Raw genomic sequence first — 21769 nt, forward strand, 5'->3', positions numbered from 1 at the left:
CCAACACGGTGAAACCTGTCTCTACTAAAAAATGCAAAAATTATCTGGGCATGGTGGCAGGCACCTGCAGTCCCAGCCACTTGGGAGGCTGAGGCAGGAGAATCACTTGAACCCGGGAGGCGGAGGTTACAGTGAGCTGAGATCGCGCCACTGCACTCCAGCCTGACACCTGGTGACAGAACCATTCTCTGTCTCAAAACAAACAAACAAAAAAGAATAATGAGAAGATAGAGCTTGCACATGCTGCATACCTAATCCCTTCCTTTACTGACATCTTGAAGTATGATGCAAAAGTATGATACATGTGTCACAATCAATGAAGAAGTAACAGAAAATTACTGTTAACTAAAGGCCGTGGTTTACTCGGACTTCCCTCGATTCACACTTTGCTGTACCACGACAGCCCCCAGGATGCCACGCCTCACTCATTGTCATGTCTCTTTATGTTTCTTTGGGCCCCTCTTGTCTGTGGCAGATTCTCAGCCTTTCTTTGTTTCTGATGACAATTTCAGAGGGTACCGATCAGGCATTTTTGATATGTCCCTCTACTGAAATGTCTCCAGTATTTTCTCCATGAGTAACTGGGGCTGTGTACTGGGGAAAGGTCACAAAGGTAGAGTGTCATCTTTACCACAGCACCTCACAGGTGCATCCCATCTGGACTTACACCTGTCTATGTTGACCTTGGTCACCTAGCTCAGGTGTTCTGAGGCAACTCCACTAATGTTCCTTCTCCTCCTTTCCACACTGTGCTCATTGGAGGAAGGTTGCCGTTGGCAGCCCAAGGAATGAGGAGTTATGCAGAGGAGAAAGAGGTGTGTGGATGGAGCAGGGAGTTTTGCAGATGCTGGGCTTGAAGCCCAAAGGGAAGTAGCCACAAGCCAAGGAATGCAATAGCCTCAGGCAAGATGCTGTGCTGGGGTGTGGACCTGCCACCACAAGGATTTCAGCTCAGCAATACTGATTCTGGGCTCCAGATATGTGAGATAAGAGTTTTTTCCCTGTAAACCACCAAGTTGTGGTAATTTCTTACAATAGCCACAAGAAACCATTCATCCTTTATGTTAGCATGAACTCATGAGTACTAATTTTGGACTATGCGTTGTAACCCAACACTCCTCTACTCATCTTGTTGCTGAAATGGTGCAAGCTTTGACCATTGGCTGCTCCGTCAGTTCGCTCATGTGCCCCCTTGACTCACCCTGATCATTGTGGGGGTTTGTGGTGCTGGCGGTGGTGGCGGTTGCTGTGCATTCTTACTCTCTACCACCGTCAAGACGCTTCCAGCGGATCTGGTATGTCCTGCTCCATGGAATTAGCCATTTCTCCAAGAAGCCCTGGGTCCTTCTAGTGGATTATGGTACCAGAAACCAAGGCTGGGTGCTCCGGGTGCTTACTGCTGCTGGAAGATTGTTTCTTTTAGACCCTCTGAGCTGACAGAGCAAGGAAATATATACACATATACTAATCCATGTGTATAGTATTCCATGGTGTGTATGTACCACATTTTCTTTATCCAGTCTATCACTGATGGTCATTTGGGTTGGTTCCAAGTCTTTGTGCTTGTGAACAGTGCCACAATAAACACACTTGTGCACGTGTCTTTACAATAGAATGATTTATAATCTTTTGGGTATATACCCAGTAATGAGATTGCTGGGTCAAATGGTATTTCTAGTTCTAGATCCTTGAGGAATCACCACACTGTCTTCCACAATGGTTGAACTAATTTACACTCCCACCAACAGTGTATAAGCATTCCTATTTCTCCACATCCTCTCCAGCATCTGTTGTTTCCTGATTTTTTAAATGATCGTCATTTTAACCGGTGTGAGATGGTATCTCAATGTGGTTTTGATTTGCATTTCTCTAATGACCAGTGACGATGAGCTTTTTTTCATATGTTTGTTGGCTGCATAAATGTCTTCTTCTAAAAAGTGTCTGTTTATATCCTCTGCTCACTTTTTGATAGGGTTGTTTGCTTTTTTGTTGTAAATTTGTTTAAGTTCTCTGTAGATTGTGGATAGTAGCCCTTTGTCAGATAGTTAGATTGCAAAAATTTTTCCCCCATTCTGTTGGTTGCTGGTTCACTCTATTGATAGTTTCTTTTGCTGTACAGAAGCTCTTAAGTTTAATTAGATCCCATTTGTCTATTTTGCCTTTTGTTGACATTGCTTTTGTTGTTTTAGTCATGAAGTCCTTGCCCATGCCTGTGTCCTGAATGGTTTTGCCTAGGTTTTCTTCTAAAGTTTTTATGGTGTTAGGTCTTATGTTTAAATCTTTAATCCATCTAGAGTTAATTTTTGAATAAGGTGTAAGGAAGAGATCCAGTTTCAGCTTTATGCATATGGCTTGCCAGTTTTCCCAACACCATTTATTAAACAGGAAATCCTTTCCCCATTGCTTGTTTTTGTCAGGTTTGTCAAAGATTATATGGTTGTAGTTGTGTGGCATTCTTTCTGAGGCTTCTGTTCTGTTCCATTTATCTCTATCTCTGTTTTGGTTTCAGTGCCATGCTGTTTTGATTACTGTAGCCTTATAATATAGTTTGAAGTCAGGTAGCGTGATGGCTCCAGGTTGGTTGCTATTGTTGTTGTTGTTGTTTTTTCTTAGGATTGTCTTGGGTATGTGGGCTCTTTTTTGGTTCCATATGAAGTTTAAGGTGTTTATTCCAATTCTGTGAAGAAAGTCTTTGGTAGCTTGATGGGGGTAACATTAAAAGTATAAATTACTTTGGGCAGTATGGCCATTATCAACATATCTATAAGTTTGTAAAACATGCAAACACACTTATCTGTGTTAAGTTAAAAGTGCATTCTTTCTGATGCCTCCTACTCTAATCTGTACCAAGGGGTTCGTTCTAGCTTCCTCCCTTCCACTCCAGTACTGAGAAACCAGGTCCCACCATCCACCAGTCATTTACTTAATTGTTGAGTTCCAGCATATCTGTGAAAGTATCTGAATTGCTAGCAGGTATGCCCTTGTGGGGAGGGACATCATCAACTAGAGTCTGGTGTTTGCGTGGAGCTCCCTCTGCCTGTTGACTCACAGGGGACACTTGTTTCCAAAGTTGCTCAAGTCAGCCCCTCCCCACCCTCTTCAGCAAGGTTGCTTTATGTAGTTGTAATGCAGCAGATGCCACCCATGTCTTATCACAGTCTGCATTTCTTCCTGGAATCTCTGACCTCCTCAATCACTTTTTAAATTTGCATTTATTAAGGATCACTCTTTTTTGTTGTGAAGCTCTCTGGGTTTTGACAAATGCATGATGTCACGCATCACTACTAGAGTATATACAGCATATGTTTACCACTCTAAAAATCTCTTGTGTTTCACCTATTCAGTCTTCAAAAAGCTCCCTTCTCCCTCCTGAAGTGGTTCCTTCCTACTGGCAACTACTAATTGTTTTTCTGTCTTTGTGGTATTGCCTTTTCCAGAATGTCATATAATTGGGGTCATAAAGTCTGTAGCCTTTTCACGTCCGTTTCTTTCACTCAGTAATGTGCATTCAAGTTTCCTCTACGTCTTTCTGTGCTTTGATAGCACACTTCTTTTCATCTCTGAATAGCGTTACAGCGAATGAATGGAGGCAGCATAGTTTATCCGTTCACCTACTGAAGGACATCTTGATCGCTTCCAGTTCTGGGAAATTATGAATTGAGCTGCTATAAACATTTGCATTCAGAGTTCAGTTTAATCATAAGTTTTCAAATCAGTTGGATAAGTCCCTAGGAGCGTGATTCCAGCACTGTGTGGCACGGCCGTGCTTTTCATTGTGAGAAACTGCTAACCTGCCGTCCACAGTGGCTGCACACTTGGCATTTTACAGCCAACAAGAGCTTCTGTGGCTTCACATCCTTGTGAGCACTGGGCATTGTCAGTTTGGGATCTTAGCCTTCTAATGTGAGAGTACTAGTCTTAATTGTTGCTTAATTTGCAATTCACTAATAAATGATGTAGAGGCTTGGCACTGTGGCTCACATTTGTCATCCTAGAACTTTGGGAGGCTGAGGTGGGAGGATCTCTTGAGCCTAGGAGTTTGAGACCAGCCTGGGCAACATAGTGAGATCTCATCTCCATGAAAAATTTTAGAAATTGGCTGGGCATGGTGATGCATGCCTGGAGCCTCAGCCATTTGGGAAGCTGAGGCAGGAGGATCACTTGAGCCCAGTAGACTGAGGTTGCAGTAAGCTGTGAGTGCACCAGTGCACTGCCACCTAGATGTCAGAGCTAGACCCTGTGTCAATAATAATAATAATAATAATAATAAATGTTGAGCGTCTTTTCACACGTTTGTCTGCCATCTGTATATCTGCTTTGGTGAAATGTCTGCTCAGCGTTTCTGCCTAATTTAAACATTCTTGTTTTCTTATTAGCGAGTTTTGAAAGTTCTCGTCTATTTTGGATATTAACCTTTGTCAGATATGTATTTTGCAAATATTTTCTCCCAGTCTGTGGCTTGTCTTTTCATTCTTTAATAGTTTCTTTTGCAGAACACATTTTGAAAATGTTATTTAAGTCTAACTCACCAATTTTTTCATTCATGGATCGTGTGTTTGGTGTTGTGTCTAAAAACCTAAAGTCACACAGATTTTCTTATATGTTTTCTTTAACATATTTTATAGTACTCCATTTTATGCTCAGCTTTCTGATACATTTTGAGTTAATTTTGGTGAAAGTCGTAAGGTTCTGTGCCTAGTTATTTTTACACATTGGCATCCAGTTGTTCCAACATCATTTGTTGAAAAGACTCTCCTTTTTTTTCTATTTAATTGCCTTTGTTCCTTTGTCAAAAATTAGTTGGCTATATTTGTGTAGATTTATTTCCAGGCTCTCTATTCTGTTCCATTGATCTGTGTGTCTATTCTTTTACCAATACTGTGCTGCCTTGATTACTGTCTTATTGCCGGGTGCTGTCAGTCATCCAGTATTTTTCTTTTTAAGTATTGTGTTGGCTAGTCTTGGTCTTTCGTCTTCCCATATAAGTTTCAGGACCAGTGTGTCAGTATCCACACAGTAACTTGCTGGTGTTGTGAAAAGTACGGTGCTTTATCTATAGATCAATTTCAGAAGAATAGATGTAGGTGATGGGGAGGAAGGCAGCACATCACACTGCCACGTGTGTACCTATGCAACAATCTTGCATGTTCTTCACATGTATCCCAAAACCTAAAATGCAATAAAATAAATGGAAAAAAATATCAAGTTTTCCAGTCTATGAACTGGGATGTTTTCTCCATTCCTTTGATTCTTTGATTTACTTTATTGGAGTGGTGTAACTTTCCACCTGTATTTCCCATACATCTTTTGTTAGTCTGGTTGCATTTCTCAGAGCCCTGAATCACCACCCTCTCTGGGAAGACTTCAAAGAGTGACAGCTCCCCCTCCCACCCCTCCATCCTGGCTTGGACCTCCCCACCCTGAAGAAGCCTGCTGTCATCTACAAGGCAGGCACTTGCCCCTTCAGCACCTGCGTCAAGCCTATTGGGTAGCACGAGCCACATGGTAATGGGCTTATTGTTGTTATTGGTCCCCCTTGATGACAGCCTTGCACTTTTTGAGGAGAATAACTACAGTGTTCATTTCCACATCTCCAGGGGCACTTAGAGCCTGCCACAGAATTTTGATTTAGGCTTCAGGACCCCAAAGTGTAAGTGCAAAAAACTCAATGGCTAGAGATGAAAAGAATTTCACATCTGCCTACATCCTGTCTCCAGCTGCCTTGGAGAAGAAAGCTGCTTCTTCTATTTCGTATTGCAAATCTCGTGCACATGTTTCTCTTTGGATGACTCTAACTCAGCACTGTAAAGAGAAGAGACTGTCAGGAAATTCACATAGGAATTGGCTTCATTTGCAAGGTGGCAGCAGCTCTTCAGAAAGGGGGGTAGTGATGTCACATTGACGAGAGAACCTGCACAACAACTCCACATTAGTGCCACCTCTCTAGATCTGTGGTTTGTCTCCAGATGGTCTCTGTGAAAAGGCACATACCTCACTCGCAAGGAGAGGCGCCACAGACAAGAGACCTCTAGGGCTGCACAGATCCATAAAGCAAAACCTACAGGTGCAACAAGCCCTTTTCAGCTGCCTTTCTGTAGTCATTTTTCTCAACAAGCAATGCCACGCAGGGACGTGCTAGACTGTAACATTTACATTACATGAGAAGCGTCATGTTTGATGGCGATATTTTCTCTCTGAAAATTATTGCTAAAAGCTATATAATCAGCAAGTTCTACATAAAATTATCCAAACTCTTAGATGATTGCAATTGCAATAAAAGCAATTGTTTTCTTCCTATTTCCTTCAGAGAATACTAGCATTTTCATAAAGAAGGAGAAAACTACCTCGCTTATGAATCTATCATTTTGATTGCCTTACAGTTTTATGTGGATGTATTTATTACCTTTTAACTTGACCAAAAAGTATTGAAAATTGAGTGAATAATAATAGTAACATAAAACCTGAAAGTCAGGACTATGTTAATAACATTCTTAAAAAAATATATTTCCTGTGTAGCACCATTGTCAGTAACTGAACTCTGGACAAAAATCTGGACTCTTTGGAAAGGATTACTATTATGAAGACCTTTGTTTCCCAGGTGGACATCCTCTGGGCAATTCAACATTCACGTTGGCTTGTGGACTCCAGTGAAACCCATGAAAAGCCTGCCTATTGTATGTTGTTCACCTGGAAGCATAAAGAGGCTCATGTACACTGATCAATAGAAACCTTCTCTGCAGTAGACATTCGGATCAGCACGAACACCTGGGGAACACTCTGCTTGGATAACGTTATATTTTTCTTTTAGTGTCACAGAGGCTTATAATATCATCTCTCCTCGGTAGTAAAGGAAAGACACTTTTATCAATAGGTTTAGCAGAATAGTTCCATCATGCAAGCCTCTGGCTTTCCCACACTGTACACGTATGTGAAATTACACATAGGAACCCAATTAGTAGAACATTGGAAGCACAGTCAGTACAGTCGAATGTGTAAAATGTCCTTTGAGCTTCGAAGGTTGAGATGCTGAGAACCTTGTCCAGTTGTGCTAGAACTCGACAAATCAATAGCTCAGTACATGTGGTACTGAATACTGCAATACCTGCTAATACCAGTGTATTGGAGCAACCACCTGTGTAGGGGTGACGTCTGGATTTGGAGGAGCTCGGGCACAAGCATCCCAATACCCGATCATCTGATAACTGAACAAATCTGTTCTTTAAAGGATTTTTGAATTCAGTATCTCCTTCAAATTCCTAGCACACACAGAACACAACCCCTTCTAGAACATAAGTAAAATATTTATGTAAACAAATGTCAGGATAAATGGAGTTTGGGTCATTTCTTCACATGCTCACCAGCTTCCCCTTGTAGCTCCTTTGCTAGATTCTACGTGGATCCCTAACTCGCAGTCTGCCCCTACTGGGGAAAGCCCCCTTCCCAATGCACCCATGGGGGATGTCACATCTCCAACATTCCAAGCTTGTCTAACCTGTGGCAGAGCCAGATGGCCGATGAGAGGTGTTAGCGATTTGTGAAAGCGAATTGCTGCTCTGATTCTCCATGGATGCTTTGTGTTGACTTTCCGCAGCCCACACTTCCATTCATAGGCAGGTGGCCTTCCCTGAATCATTTGGTGAAAGGTAGGTGCCAAAATCTCTCTCAGACTTGATTTAGGAATAGCAGAAGCCACTGGAATTGGGACCTTCGGGGGATGGGTGTGATCATGAAACGCAGAGACAGTGATTCACCGGGATGGTGATCAGACATTCCTGCTTCTCAGACGTGTTGTTTGCTTCTACCCCAGCCTGTGCTGTATAAAGGCCATAGGGCCCTTCCAACTGGTTCTTTTCTAGAAAGATGTTGTGCAGTTTCAGCTTTGCTTCAAGCTGCTTTGTCTTTGCTTCCTCTTCTTTTTTTCCCTTGTTTATGACGTTTATTTCTCTGCCTTCTATAATATTTTTATTATACTTTAAATTCTGGAGTACATGTGCAGATCTTGCAGAGTTGTTGCATAGGTACCGCAGCTATGCAGGGATTCTCTTGTGTGCTTTCAAGCCTCTGCCTCCGTCCCTCCCGTAACGCCGATGGCTGTCTGGTCCCTGGGATCACAGAAGTTCTGCATCAGCACCACGGAGAGCAGTCCCAGCGCCAGGTCGCGGGCCCTGTGCGGTCCACATCGCTAGGGGAGAATCAGCTGCCACTGACTCCCTGGCCTTGGCACGGCGCAGGGGTGTTTGAGGTCCTTCTGTCACTCCACTGCAGACTTCTAAGTGGACTGGGTGAGGGGCTGCAGCAAGGTCCTCCCCCCTCAGTCAGTGGGAGAGCTCCTCAGAGACAGAGCTCCACCTCACACCCTCCAACTCCCAGCACCGAGCCCTCAACTGGGGCCCTTTGCAGTGTGTGGGCCACGTTCTGTGGGCCAGGTTCTGACAAGCACAGTCATCGACAGGCATAGGCCACGCTTGCACCTGGAAGCCAGCCCTGCCCCAGGCCCCTGCGCAAGTGAGGGTCGGGTTTCAGGAGAATGCTGAGGAATGGGATAATGACTAGAGAGGCAGGTGAGCTGGCAGGGACAGGAGGTCGGAGGGACAGAGAGCCAGTCAGGGCGGCTCTCACGAGCAGGACCCTCTGCTCCTCCTGCTGACCGTGGCTGGGGCTGGGGTCTCAGGAGTGACTGGACCTGCAGTTCTGTTGGTCATGGACACAGGATTAAAGAAGTCCATGCCCCTTCAAGTTAGTCCTGGTTGCATGTGTGAGTGTGTGATTGTGCCAGTGTGTATGAGTGTGAGTGTGCTCGAGGTGTCTGTGTGTGACCGTGTGTGTATGAGTGTGAGGTGTCTGTGTGTGATTGAGTGAGCATGTCTATGAGTGTGAGTGTGTGTGAGGTGTCTGTGTGATTGTGTGAGCATGTGTAGAGTGTGAGTGTGTGTTTGTGTGATTGTGCCAGTATGAGTGTGAGTGTGCTTGAGGTGTCTGTGTGTGACCATGTGTGTGTATGAGTGTGAGGTGTCTGCATGTGATTGAGAGAGCATGTCTATGAGTGTGAGTGTGTGTGAGGTGTCTGTGTGATTAAGAGAGCATGTCTGTGAGTGTGTGTGTGTTTTTGTGTGATTGTGCCAGCATGAGTGTGAGCGTGCTCGAGGTGTCTGTGTGTGACCGTGTGTGTATGAGTGTGAAGTGTCTCTGTGTGATTGAGTGAGCATGTCTATGAGTGTGAGTGTGTGTTTGTGTGATTGTGCCAGTAGGAGTGTGAGCGTGCTCAAGGTGTCTGTGTGTGACCGTGTGTGTGTATGAGTGTGAGGTGTCTGTGTGTGATTGAGAGAGCATGTCTATGAGTGTGTGTGAGGTGTCTGTGTGATTGTGTGAGCATGTCTATGAGTGTGTGTGTGAGGTGTCTGTATGATTGTATATGACGTGTATGTTACTGTATGAGTGTGCATGTGTGAATGGGTGTGGTTGTGTGTGTGTGTGTGAATGTGACTGTGTGGGTGTGTGTGAGGTGTCTGTGTGATAGTGGGAGCATATATGAGGTATATGTGTGTGACTGTATCAGAGTGTGTGTGTGTGTGAGAATGTGTGTGGTTGTGTATGTGTGAGTGTGTGAATGTGACTGTGACTGTGTGGGTGGGTGTGTGTGAGGTGTCTGTGTGATATGTGAGGTGTATGTGTGTGGCTGTGTGTGCATGTGTGAATGGGTGTGGTTGTGAGTGTGTGAATTTGTGACTGTGTGTGTGAGGTGTCTGTGTGATTGTATATGAGATGTACGTGTGATACTGTGTGAGAGTGTGTGAATGGGTGTGGTTGTGCATGTGTGTGTGACTGTGGGTGAGTGTGTGTGATTGCGAGAGTGTGTATGAGGTGTATGTGTGTGACTGTGTGAGTTTGTGCATGTGTGAATGGTGTGTGTATATGTGTGAATTTGTGGTTGTGTGGGTGAGTGTGTGTTTTGCTGTATGTGGGTGAGCAGGTGCATGTTTTACAATTCTTTGCCTAAGTCCTCCAGGTCCTCCCCCTCCTCTGGCAGCCAGAGCTGAGACCTGCACCAGTGCTGGAGGTGAGACCCTCTCCTGCTGGTTCACACTCTTCATTCTCAGTGTCTCCCTGGGTAACTCTCAGCACAAGAACTCCCCCGTGGTGTAATGAAGCCAAATGATTTTGGATTTGCTTTGTTTTGTTACAGAGGAAGAATTCCAAACTTTAAAACTAAACAGCCTCTGAAAAACAGACATGGCAGGCTTTGTGGGAAACCAAGACTGAAGCTTTTCTGCTCCCTTATACGAGCTGGTAGCATCAAGACCCTTGGATTCACAGGCGAAAAGAGTCTCTCTCCTCTGGTAAGAAAAAGCTACCTAATACTTATATTCACATTCAAAACAGAAAATGATAAGTGATTTGGTGAGAACAGGTTGTTTCTGGGTGGGTTATTCCATTCTGATTAATCCAAGTCTTTCTAACTTGTAATTCAAGCTGTGGAAACATTAGGTAATCATGAATATTGAATTTTCCCCTTCTTTTCAGAATAAGTTAGATGCTTGGTAACTGTACCCATTGTAGGGAAGTGAAAATCCCCCTCATATTTTTAAGATCATGGAATACAGATCTTTCACTAGCTTGCTAAGACAATGCGTCACTGATATTCATGTCATCAGAATGCAGGGAAGAACCTGTGTGTTTGAAACTATTGTAAAAAGTCGTCTACCCAATGAGTGAGATGATCAGAACCTCTCTGGGCTCACACTCTGCAGGCTTTTGTTAATCAACCTAGGCACATAAACAAGTAATTCATTTGAGATGTTTACAGACCTGTAGGGAAGAGAAGCTACCTATGCAAATTTGGATTATTAGGTTATCTTAAATGCAAGTTGGCAGTTAAAAGGAAGGAGAGGTTACTTCTGACAATGAGTTCTGAAAAGGCTGGAGTGGGTGAGCCTTGAGCTGGGCTTATTATAATGGGAGGAAAGAGCACCAGAGTATTTCACAAAGAAACCTCCGATCGGTGCGGCAGCCTTTCAGAGGGATGAGAAGCCTCCCTCCCACCCCACATCATAAATGTGTGGTAGCACTCAGAAGCCTGCAAATTAGAAACATGAGCATTGCCTAATGCTGCTGAATTTTACCGTAAATACACAGGCTTTACCTATTCAGGAGAGATGGTGGAGGGCATACTTGCAGCCATTCAGTTTACTCATCTCCTAAAATCCTTGGGATTTGCAGTCAGCCACATGGCAAATCATCCTTTAATTGTATCATAAAGACATATAGTTGTCTCCCAAAATGAAATTTATCACAAAGAGGCAAACATTTGTGTCATTCAGAATCCCAGAATGAAAGACACACAGAACTACAATATTGCAGAAATTTAATGAATCAACTATTTGGAGAGGCAAAGACAAGGTTAAGGGCAGCAGACCGGCAAATACAGGATCCCACCACTCCTTCCAGGCCTGAAGAGGAGTGGAAAAGAATGCTGTCATTTACTAGAAATGGAAGAAAATTGAAGCCATAGGAGAGAGAGCCTAGGCACGGGCGCGCAGGTGCCAGGGCCAACGTGCCCAAGTGAGACAGTGGAGGGGGCATGGAGCTTCTCCTCCTGTTGTTCTGTGCCAGCTTGCCAGATCCAATCATAAGCAGAAGGCGGGGGAGCTCTGGGTGGAGGCCAGGTGAGGCAGTCTCTGCACCCTGCCAAGCACCAACTCAAATGGGTCCGGAGGGCTGGGCACAGAGAGCAGCCAGCACAGCTCTGCCCTGAGAGAACCCTCCACGGTGTCTTCCGGGTTCTGAGGGCAGCATCTCAGGAGCAAGCTGATTCTGGGCTGAGCAGCGCCTTGAGGAGGAGATGCTCCTACAGGCAGGAGGACCACTGGGAGTGGCATCTGTGGTACGTGGGTTTTTAGAAACCTTCTTCCTTCTAGGTAGACCTCAGCATGCTTCATCCCTTTCTCAGGGATGGCAAGAAAAGACTAGGGCTGCTGGGCTGCTCCATAATCCCCTAGCACTGTGTGGTGGCTACAGACCCCAGACCCCCGGCCCGGCTCTGCTGGGAGGGCCAGGTAGGCAAACATGATAAGCCCACCACACCCAGAAAGGGGCAGGCAGACAGATGGGAGACACCCAAATGTGAGCAGTCCCTCATCAGCTGTGAGCACCTTGGGATGAAAGTGCAGGTTGGATGGGGAGGAAGGGCGGGAGCGACAGAGAGAGATCCCGGACGGCTGGGGGAGGAGGCTCCGTTTACTCCCCTAGGTACCCCAAGATAAAGATTTGGACTTGTCACTTCTCCCCAGTACCCCCAATCCTGGAGTTTTCTCTCACATTCCGACCATCACCCTCCCTTCTATGTCCTTACTCGCCCTGTGAGCCCCATGGACATCCCAGGTGCCTGGGAGGCTGCCCTCCTTGCCCCGTGGATCTGGGTGCCCTGTGGATCTAGCCTAGATCATGGTGCCAGATGAGATCATTGCTAAGGATTCTTCCAGTTTTAAATGTTGATCATGGAAGAGAGGAGAGGGAAGGAGGCAGGACATATGAAGCAGGGAGAGGCATGGCGGCCACTGCATGTGGGTTGCTTCACATCTGCAAGGCCTGTTCCTGCTGTGATCTTCCCAGAGCTTCAAGAGGGAGATAGGAAGGATGCTGCCGCACATCCCACAGCTTAGACAAAAGCTCTGCAGCTCCAAGAGGCTCCTTGACCTGCCCGTTCTCACACAGCTCACAGAGAACAGAGGGCAGATCTCTAGTTTCTGAGAACTGTGGTCTTTCACCAACGCAGAGGGGGACTCTGGAAGGGAAGGGACTCTTATCGGACTTTGCATATGGCACAGGGAGGCATGGCCCCTGCAGGGGTGTGGGCGATGGAGGGGACGGGGGACTCTGCCTGAAGAATTTGAGATAACACCTAACACCACGGGGCAAATCCGTTCATCTCTCCCTGAAAGCCAGACCAGGACACGTGCATAGCTGATAAGTGTTTAAAATACAGACTTTAAATATGTAGGAGTCACTGTGTTTTCTATAGTCAATCTGTAACTAAGGTTTCAAGGCATAAAAATAATGCTTCTGCTATCACCAGGAATTAATTTTACTTACGGCACATTCTGATTCCCAGGCATCTTCATGGTGGGACTTCGATAAGTTTACGTTCATTTTTACAGCTCTGTGTGCGAAACTGCTTTGAAGAGGCAAAGCACATTATAAGGTCTTAGTATTGTTACATTTTTTCTCTCTAGGAAGGAAACTTCTAATATGCTCCTTTGGGGTTCAGAAGCCAGGAAAGGCCCCCCGTGGCTGAGGGTCCCACACAGGCATCACACACCCCACTTAACCCGAAAGAGGAGGAGGCAGCAGCGGACGCGCTTGCGTGGACTGGTGCGCTCAGTCTCCTGGAAGAGGCCTCCAGCCCCGTCCCTGTGCCCAGGCCTTGCCCCACGCTGCTGCCCCGCCTCACAGCCCTTGCTCTGAGTCTGAGCTCGGATGTCTCCTGTGCTCGCACCTCGTCCCTGACCCTCTAGCTCTTCTGACACGCTCACTTCCAGACTTAGCTGACCTTCTGCTGTCAACACTCTTGCTCTAGAACGTGTGTGACTAACGTGACGGACTCGCCAGGGTGCTTCTCCTGGCCTTGGAGACCCGGGAAGCGAACATCTATCTTCAGATCACAACAGATGTCAGCTCTGGAGTGCAGCGCTACGGAGACTCACAACAGGCCCAAACACCAAAACCACGGCAACGCGAACTCCTGAATTAACCCGGAACAAACAGGCAGGGAGAGGGTGCAGTCGGCTTCCCGAGGATGGAGTTGGCGCTCACACACAGCGATGTCACAGCGGCTGCCGCCTTGCTGTGTGGTTTATTCAGGGTGGCAGGTCCGTTCCCAGCATGAGTGTCAGCGCATAGTAGGCCTGATGTAGCATGGGGCTGCCTGGGGGGAGGGTATTCTAATGCAGCCTCGCCGTTTTCTAAAGCAAGGGCACAGTGATTCTTATCCGAAATTTAAAGAAAGATGCAGGGGCTTTGAGTGACTATTTGGTAACTAATCAGAGTGTTAGCTGTTTCCGGCACCTTGGCAGATAAAGGGCACGGGCCATGTGGCAAGGCACCTCTGCTCTGAGGCTGGGGGGTGTCAGCAGTGAAACCCGACACAGGAGCATGAAGCTGGAGGAGAAAACAAGGCAGGAGAAAGGCCCTGGGTTCAAGGTGAGCACGGCTGCAGCGGGCTTGCTGGGAGACCAGAGAGATGTGTTGGGTTATGGGCCTGCAGCTTCCATTGTGTCCAGGAGTTCAAATGGGGCTTGGATATCCTGAGCTGGGAATCGAGGGATACCCCAGCTCTCCTTGGGAGTAAAAGCAACGTCCAGAGCAGGGAGAAAGTCAAAAGAAGGCCTGCTTCAGCAGTGAAGGCATGAGAGCAGAGCCTGGGATCCAGAAATGGACCAAGTGCACGCCAGTGGGGCTCCACGCAGACCAAGCATGCTCGCCAGGGTGGGCCCTGCATGACTCAGGGTGGCAGGTGACACCTTCACCTTTGCCAGGGACCCAGTCTCAGGTCTAAGCAATATTGCCACATGAGCACCTGCTCCTTGGGACCCGCCCCACCATGTCTGTGCACGTGTGTGCATTTTCTCTGCGCTGAGGCTGTCCTCGCAGACTGTGCAAGGCTTCCACCAGCAGCAACGGTGCTTCTATTTCTCCTCCAGAGAACAGAGCTGGGCACCAGCCCTCATGGAGCTGGCTCTCCACATGGAAGCGTGAGTGGAAGACCGCGTCCTCTGCTGTGAGCCGTGCTCACAGGGTGGTTCGATGCAGAAGCGCTTGGCATACCCCTCTCTGTTGGCATCTGCTGGGGACACAGAGGCTGAAGCAGAGACTCCAAAGGTTCTGCAGGGACAGTGCCACCAGAGGGCCACTGAATGACCCGGCTGTCACCCGTAAAGCTGTGATCTCCATGGTGTGACGTTGCCAGGGCGTGGGGAATGTGCGTCGCTACACTCAGCCTATCTGCCGGGTGCATGAGAGTGTGAATGCGCGTTGGAACAGAGCTGCCAATGTAACTCCAGTCCCTGAACAAAGAGGCCTGAGCTGGAGGGCTCTGTTCTTCGTCACTCCTCCTGGAGACGTGGCTTCCCTGGAGTCACGCTGCTCAGGGACAGACACCGAAGGTTTACATAATGTGCAGTGAACATACAGCAAGAGGGGTAGAGTCTTCGTCATGTCAGAGGTGGCAGAGCCGGACACCGAGGAATGGTGGAAGGATGGACTGTGCCCAGGACGACTGCAGCAAGGGAGAGAGAGAGGCTCGGCTCTGAGCGTGGCGGGGGACGCTGGGCTGTGCAGCGAGAAGCCATGGGCACTCACCAGGTGGAAACCACTGAGAGGAGGGACTGGAGAGGGGGCTCTTGTTAAACTGCCCTGACAGGACTCCTGCTAGGCAGGCATGGGGTGGGGACCAGAACTGGATCATGTTTGGGGAGTGGGGGATTCCTGGGAAACTGACATCACCAGGTTCTTCCTAAAACTGCGCTGTGCAGCCAGGAACAGGGCTCAGGGCTGAGGCCCAGCCTAAAGGACGGCTCTGAGGATCCTGGTACAGTTTGCTCAGAGAGTCCGTCATGAAGAAGCTGAAACAGAGGCCATGGCCAGGAGACACGATCCCCTCAGGCCCAGAGCACGTGAGAGCATTTGTCAGCAAGAGCTAGGACTGCCGGCAGCGAGGTCTTCAGCGGCTGACAAATGCTCACCCACTAGTGAGACAGATCACTGCCCGCCGCTCCGGAGATGCAGCTCCTAGCTGTGATCCCTCGTTTGTTATGCGATGGGAAGATGAAAATCATTTTCTTTGGCTACATAGCTTCGATATATTGATATTAACTATAAAAACAAATCGCTTCCGCAGGCCACATCAGCAGATGGGCTTCAAACATTTTAGGAATATAAAGAGGTCACTTAGCATGCGATAACTCAGACAAGCACGGAGCCAGTGCGTGGCGGGAGGCCCAGGGAGCAGGGAGCAGCCTGGTTCCTTCCCTCCCCGCCTCCCGCTGGGCCCCTACCTGGCTTTGCACTTGAGAGGGTATCAGCGTTGGCCGGAGGGTCTGGGGGATGCTCATAAACCAGCCATGGCTGGCCCCTCCCCCAGAGTTTCTAATTTAGCCTGAGTCTTGAGCGTGGGTTAGGGCTCAATAATTTGCTTTTTAAACAAATCCCTGGTGGAAGAAATGCCGCCGACTGGACATTCCACTCTGAAACCACAGACTTAGAATACCCAGATTCCTTCATCTGACAACTTGGCAGAAAGACAGAGAGAAGGCTAAAGCCATTAGTTTCTTCTGCCTGTGGTGGGAGGACCAAGACCAAGTGGAATCTTGAAAGGGAAGCTTTTTTCCCCTACTCACAGCCGAGCGAACCATAAAGGGTTAGGACAAGCAGTGCAAAATAATACAAGCAGGATGCTTTTATAGACCATCTAAAGCAGGCTTTCTTTGCTCTTGAAAATCTGATGAAAGCTATGAACCTCCCCTTCCCAGGAATACAACACACACTCAAACATATGCACACATGCGCGTGCACACACACACATGCGCACACACACACATTGAACTGTGCATTTGAGTCAAACGTTTTGTGAATTTCCTGAAACCTGTGACTCCGGGATAAGAACCTATAATATTCTAAAAATAAGCAGAAACAAGAGCTGTAAACAGATTCCTGTGATAGAAATGCAACAGTAATTTGGAAGGGGCTTTATCTTGAAGGCTTTTAGTGTGTAAGATAAATAAAAAGAAGAAGATTGGGTTAGACCAAGAAGAAATAATTAGTCTGTCATGGCAGTGATACTTCCCTGGAACTCATCCGATGGGGCACAGATCTGGAGGGCTCCTCCCGGGTCCTGAGGATGGAGGTGCCCAAGGGCACGGTCCTGCATGGCGGAGCATGGGCAGGTGCAGGTGACCCCTGCAGGCAGCGTCCTGCAGAGGCTGCAGCACCAGCCCCCACTTCCTCCTCCAAATGCTTCTGCTGACACTGGGTTGGGAGCTGCCAGGGCACGCACTGGGACACCTCTGGGTTGGCAGCGGAGGTAGCTGACATTCGTTCATTCCCTCTGTCTATGCCAGCAGATAGTCTACACCCAGTGATACCCACACCCCTCAGAAAAACCCAGTGGGGAATATTCCACTTTGCAGAAGAGGCTGAAGCCCAGGCTGATGACGTGACTTGTCTGAGGTCACAGGGTGAGTGACAGAGCAGGACTCAAGGCCAACTCTGTGCCATCCAAAGCCCAGTTCGCAGCCCCTACCAATGCTGTGCTGGGCTGTCCTGTCTGTGACCTGGCCTCCCTTTCCTCCCCATGCCCCTGTCTTGAGAAGCAGATACCTTCTTCCTAGACTTGACGAGCCTCTCTGTCCTCCCCCTCTGAATCATGCTAATAGGACATCCTGGGGGAAGGGAAACAGCGATGGTATCGCCAGCTGGGCCGTAACTCTTCTATCTGGTCTTGCCCACCTGCCAGGAGTAGCCTTGTTACTTCTGTACATAAGTAAAGTAAACAATGCCTTTATCCCTGAACAGATAGAGGTGAAGTCCAAGCTCTGTGGATCTCGAGCTGTGTACACTGGGCGAGTGCCTCCTGCTTTCTGAGTGGTTTCTCTGTGTGTAATCTGGGGTAGTTCCTCTCCTGCAGTTCTTATGATGCCTGTTTACTAACATGAAATAAAAATCACTGCACCGCATGCCTGGCACACGATAGGTATTTAATGTGCATGTGCTTCCTTCCCCTCTGCTCCCTTCCTTCCTGCGCTACTTTGCTTCTGAAGGTCAACAGTTAGTCACCACTGCAGCATATGGAGGCAATGAGGCTCATCGTAAGACTGTCAGCAAGGACGCATACTGCAGCTCAGACTAAAATACCTCTGTTCACTTGGTCCCTTGTGCTGGAGGCACAGTCACTTTACATACGTCTGCAGCACAACATTGGCAAGTCGAAATGACACTTTTAAAAACTTTGCAATAAATGTTTTGGGTTTTGTTTACTGCACAGGGGCTATCGTCCCGTCTCCCCCGTCTGTCACTACTTCGGTCACCGTTAGGATGGGAAAGGCTAAGTGTTTCACGTGACTCCCGAAGAGCCCAGGTTATGACAGACACTTCTCCGTTCCTTTCAAGGCAGGTAAAGGAGATGATGTGGGCCTCAGAGTAACTCTGGGGTGAGGAAGGGGAGGCTGAGGCAGAGGGGCTAATTGCCGAAGCTCCTGCAGGAAGAGTCAGTGAATGTTAGCCGAGCAGCTCCTGTATCCGAGGCTCTCTGTAGAAACTGGAGCGGGCGTGGGGACTGGGGAGACGCAGCACTTGGCTTCAAGAGTAGGCTGTTGATGTTGAAAGGAGACCCCCAAGGTTCCTGAGGAAGGGGCGTGAGTGGTGTGATCATTCCAGCTGCAGCCCTGCCCATCACATGGCTTCCCAGACCACAGCTGCCTGCTGCCCCCTGCGCCCTCGCACCTGCGCTCTGCGTGGACTCGTGGTGTTAGAGCCCCTTCCCAAAGCCCACCATCCACATGCGCAGCAGGCATGCCCAGGGCTTCATCACAGAGGAAGAACCACTAGGAGGGTTACAGAAGAAGAGGCTCGTGATGAAGGATAGAGCTTCCGTGACTGTGCAGGCCGGTGGAGAAGTGTGTGCGGGCTGGTGGAGAAGTCTGTACATGCCGTTCCTTCGGCATCTGGTTTGGACCTGCGGTCCCCTAGGATCCTCCATGCCAGTGTCTGAGAAAAGTCAGGCTCACGTGGGAGGGAGGGAGGGAGGATGAGCTAGGCCCCATCAGGACAGACCGGAGCTTGCCTCTTTTTCACACCGTCTCTAGGCCTAAGGACACGACGGCCTTTAGAAGGTTGTTACAAAGCTGCCCCCAATCACTGAGGACTCCAAGAAGTGGAAAGAGAGACTTGTTGGGGCCTCAGGGGTCTGCAGGACTGGGTGCTGCCATGTCAGCGAGGGAGACGGCAGGCCAGGACCTGTGAACCGAGTGGCCGCAGCGCGGGCTCCTCCGCAGGCCCTGCTGCTTCCGATTCTCACGTGCGGCTCTCTGTCGCCGACCCTCACCTGCACTGGGCGGGAAGGGAATTCTAGAAAGGTGGTTAGCAAGGCTGACACAGTGTGGACACAGCACAAGAGCCAAATCCGGGAGAGAGGTCGACACACATGTTTTCAACTGTAGACAGGGGAGTTTAAACTGATAGGTGGATTTGAAAATGATTTGCAAACTGGACGAAGAACCTGAAAACCTTTCTGTCACTTTACTAATTGATTGTACCATCAGAAACGTAGGTTAAGGAAATAATTCTAAATGAAGAAAGAAATAGTTGTATCAGTCTTCAGTAGTAGAGAAACAGTTAAATAAATAAATGAATACGTAAATCCACCTAATGAAGTATTATAAAGTCATTTAAAACATTTTTATACAGTGCAGCAATTTTTTAAAAAGTCTGTTACAGTGCAAAGTAACGCACACAAGGTCCTAGGGAGCATGAACAAAATTCTGTAGAAAAGAAACTTTAAATAAAAAGGGAAAGGGGTATTCTGTTTCCAAAATGACAGTAGCAGGTGCTTACACCTGCGCCTCTCCACACGCACCCCCAAATCCATCAGGGCTCAACACAGACAGCCAAGGAAATCACCCAGCTCCCTGCCCAGAATGCAGCTGGTGACAGGTTGTAACAGTTGTCTAGAGGGACAGCACTGATAGGATAGATGTGAATATGAAGGGGAGCGTATTAAGGAGGACTGACTCACAGTCACAAGGTACAGCCCCACAACAGGCCATCTGCAAGCTGACAAGCCAGGCAGCCAGTTCAAGCCCCAATACCTCAAAAGCAGGGAAGCCGACAGAGCAGCCTTTAGTCTGTGGCTGAAGGCCCGAGAGCCTGGCAAAGCACTGGTGTAGGTCCAATCGTCCAAAAGCTGAAGAACTTAAAGTCTGATGTTCAAGGGCAGGAAGCATCCAGCACTGGAGAAAGACGGAGGCCGTAAGACTCAGGGAGTCCCGTCCTTACATGTTCCTCTGCCTGCTTGATCCTAGCTGCAGGGGCAGCTGACTTGATGGTGCCCACCCGGACTGAGGTGGGTCCGCCTCTCCCAGTCCACTGACTCAAATGCTGACCTCCTCTGGCAACAGCCTCCCAGACACACCCAGGAATGGTACTTGGCATCCTTCAATCCAATCAAGTTGACACTTAATATTCACCATCACACTGGTGCGTGGAATCCCACCAAATCACAACTATGGAGTAAATACCCAAATCCTTCAGAGTCACCCCAGACTCCCGAGAAAGCAGGCTGATGGCACAAGCATGAGGAGAGAGGAGCAGAGGCCCGTGGTTGTAAAATACAGGTTAAATCATATCCAGAAAGAGAAGTCCTGCTGGGTGGGGAAATGCTGAGACCAAGGGTGAGGTCTGAGGGATCAAACACCGACTCTTGGAAAGGCAAAGACAGGGCTTGGGAGTGTGCCTGGCCGAAGCGTGGGCTTGGGAAGGCACTGACACTGGAGAGGGAGGTTGAGCCCAGAGGAAGAGGCGCATGGGCCAGGAGACCTGAGGGTATGAAAGGGAAACTGAGGCACGTGGAGGGGAAAAACAAACAAGCAGTAATGCTTTCAATGAGGGGAGAGGAACCAGACACTGTCCCTGCCCCTTTACTCCCCAAGAAAAGAGTATCACAGATTGGAGGGCTGCACTTCCTAATACACAGAGGAGCCCATGCTCTTGGACTTTGAAACCCGGGGAGGCCCAAACCTCTCATCCCTGCCTAGTGTAAGCCCCACATGTGCTGCTGTAGTAAAACAAGACACTTCAAATGGAAGGAAAAGGAGCAGACAATATCCACAAAAGTGAATTTCCTCCAAGTCAAACATATACAGCAGAATAAAACCATGACACAATGGCCAACTTCAATGAATTCTTTTTAAACAAGTATTTGATGATTTGAAAAAAAAAGAAGCAGAATTTCAAAGACTCAGAACAGAAATGGACTATATTAGTTATTTCTCACACTGCTGGGAAGAAATACCCAAGACTGGCTAATTTATAAGGAAAGAAGCTTAATTGACCCACAGTTTCATATTGCTGGGGAGTCCTCTGGAAACTTACAATCATGGCAGAAGACACCTTCTTCACAGGGCGGCAGGAGAGAGAATGAGAACCAGCAGGGGAAAAGCCAGGCGCTGATAAAACCATCAGATCTCACGAGACTCACTCACTATCACTATCACGAGAACAGAATGAGGGAAACCACCCCCAGGATCCAATTCCCTCCACCTGGTCCAGCCCTTGACCCACGGAGATTAGAGGGATTACAACTCAGGATGAGATTTTGGGTGAGGACACAGCAAACCATGTCAAGGACAAAAACCTAGAAATATGTACAACGAGAGTTGACTTAACAGGGGAATAAAATTGAAGCAAAACTTCCTCCTAAAGACATAGACTAGATCACAAAGTACCCAAGGGAGCAGAGTTTTGGCTAAAAATAGAACAAGAGTAATGAGCAAGGTCTTGAAAATTAACAAGAAAATGCATGAAAACAATGCAGTGAACATGCATAAAAATAAAGCAAGAGGTAAAAAGGATTAGAGAAATTGTGATGGAAGTAAGAGATGAGCAAAATAAAATGCAATTTATGTAGAATTGGAGTCCCTAAAGATGACACACAAAGTAAATGCAGAATTAATACTTCCAGCTATAATCTAAAGAAGCTTCCTGAAATAAAGGAAGGCTTATC

Source organism: Sapajus apella, unplaced genomic scaffold (genome assembly GCF_009761245.1).
Source record: "Sapajus apella isolate SASKATOON/1434 unplaced genomic scaffold, GSC_monkey_1.0 scaffold13, whole genome shotgun sequence".
NCBI lineage: Eukaryota > Metazoa > Chordata > Mammalia > Primates > Cebidae > Sapajus > Sapajus apella.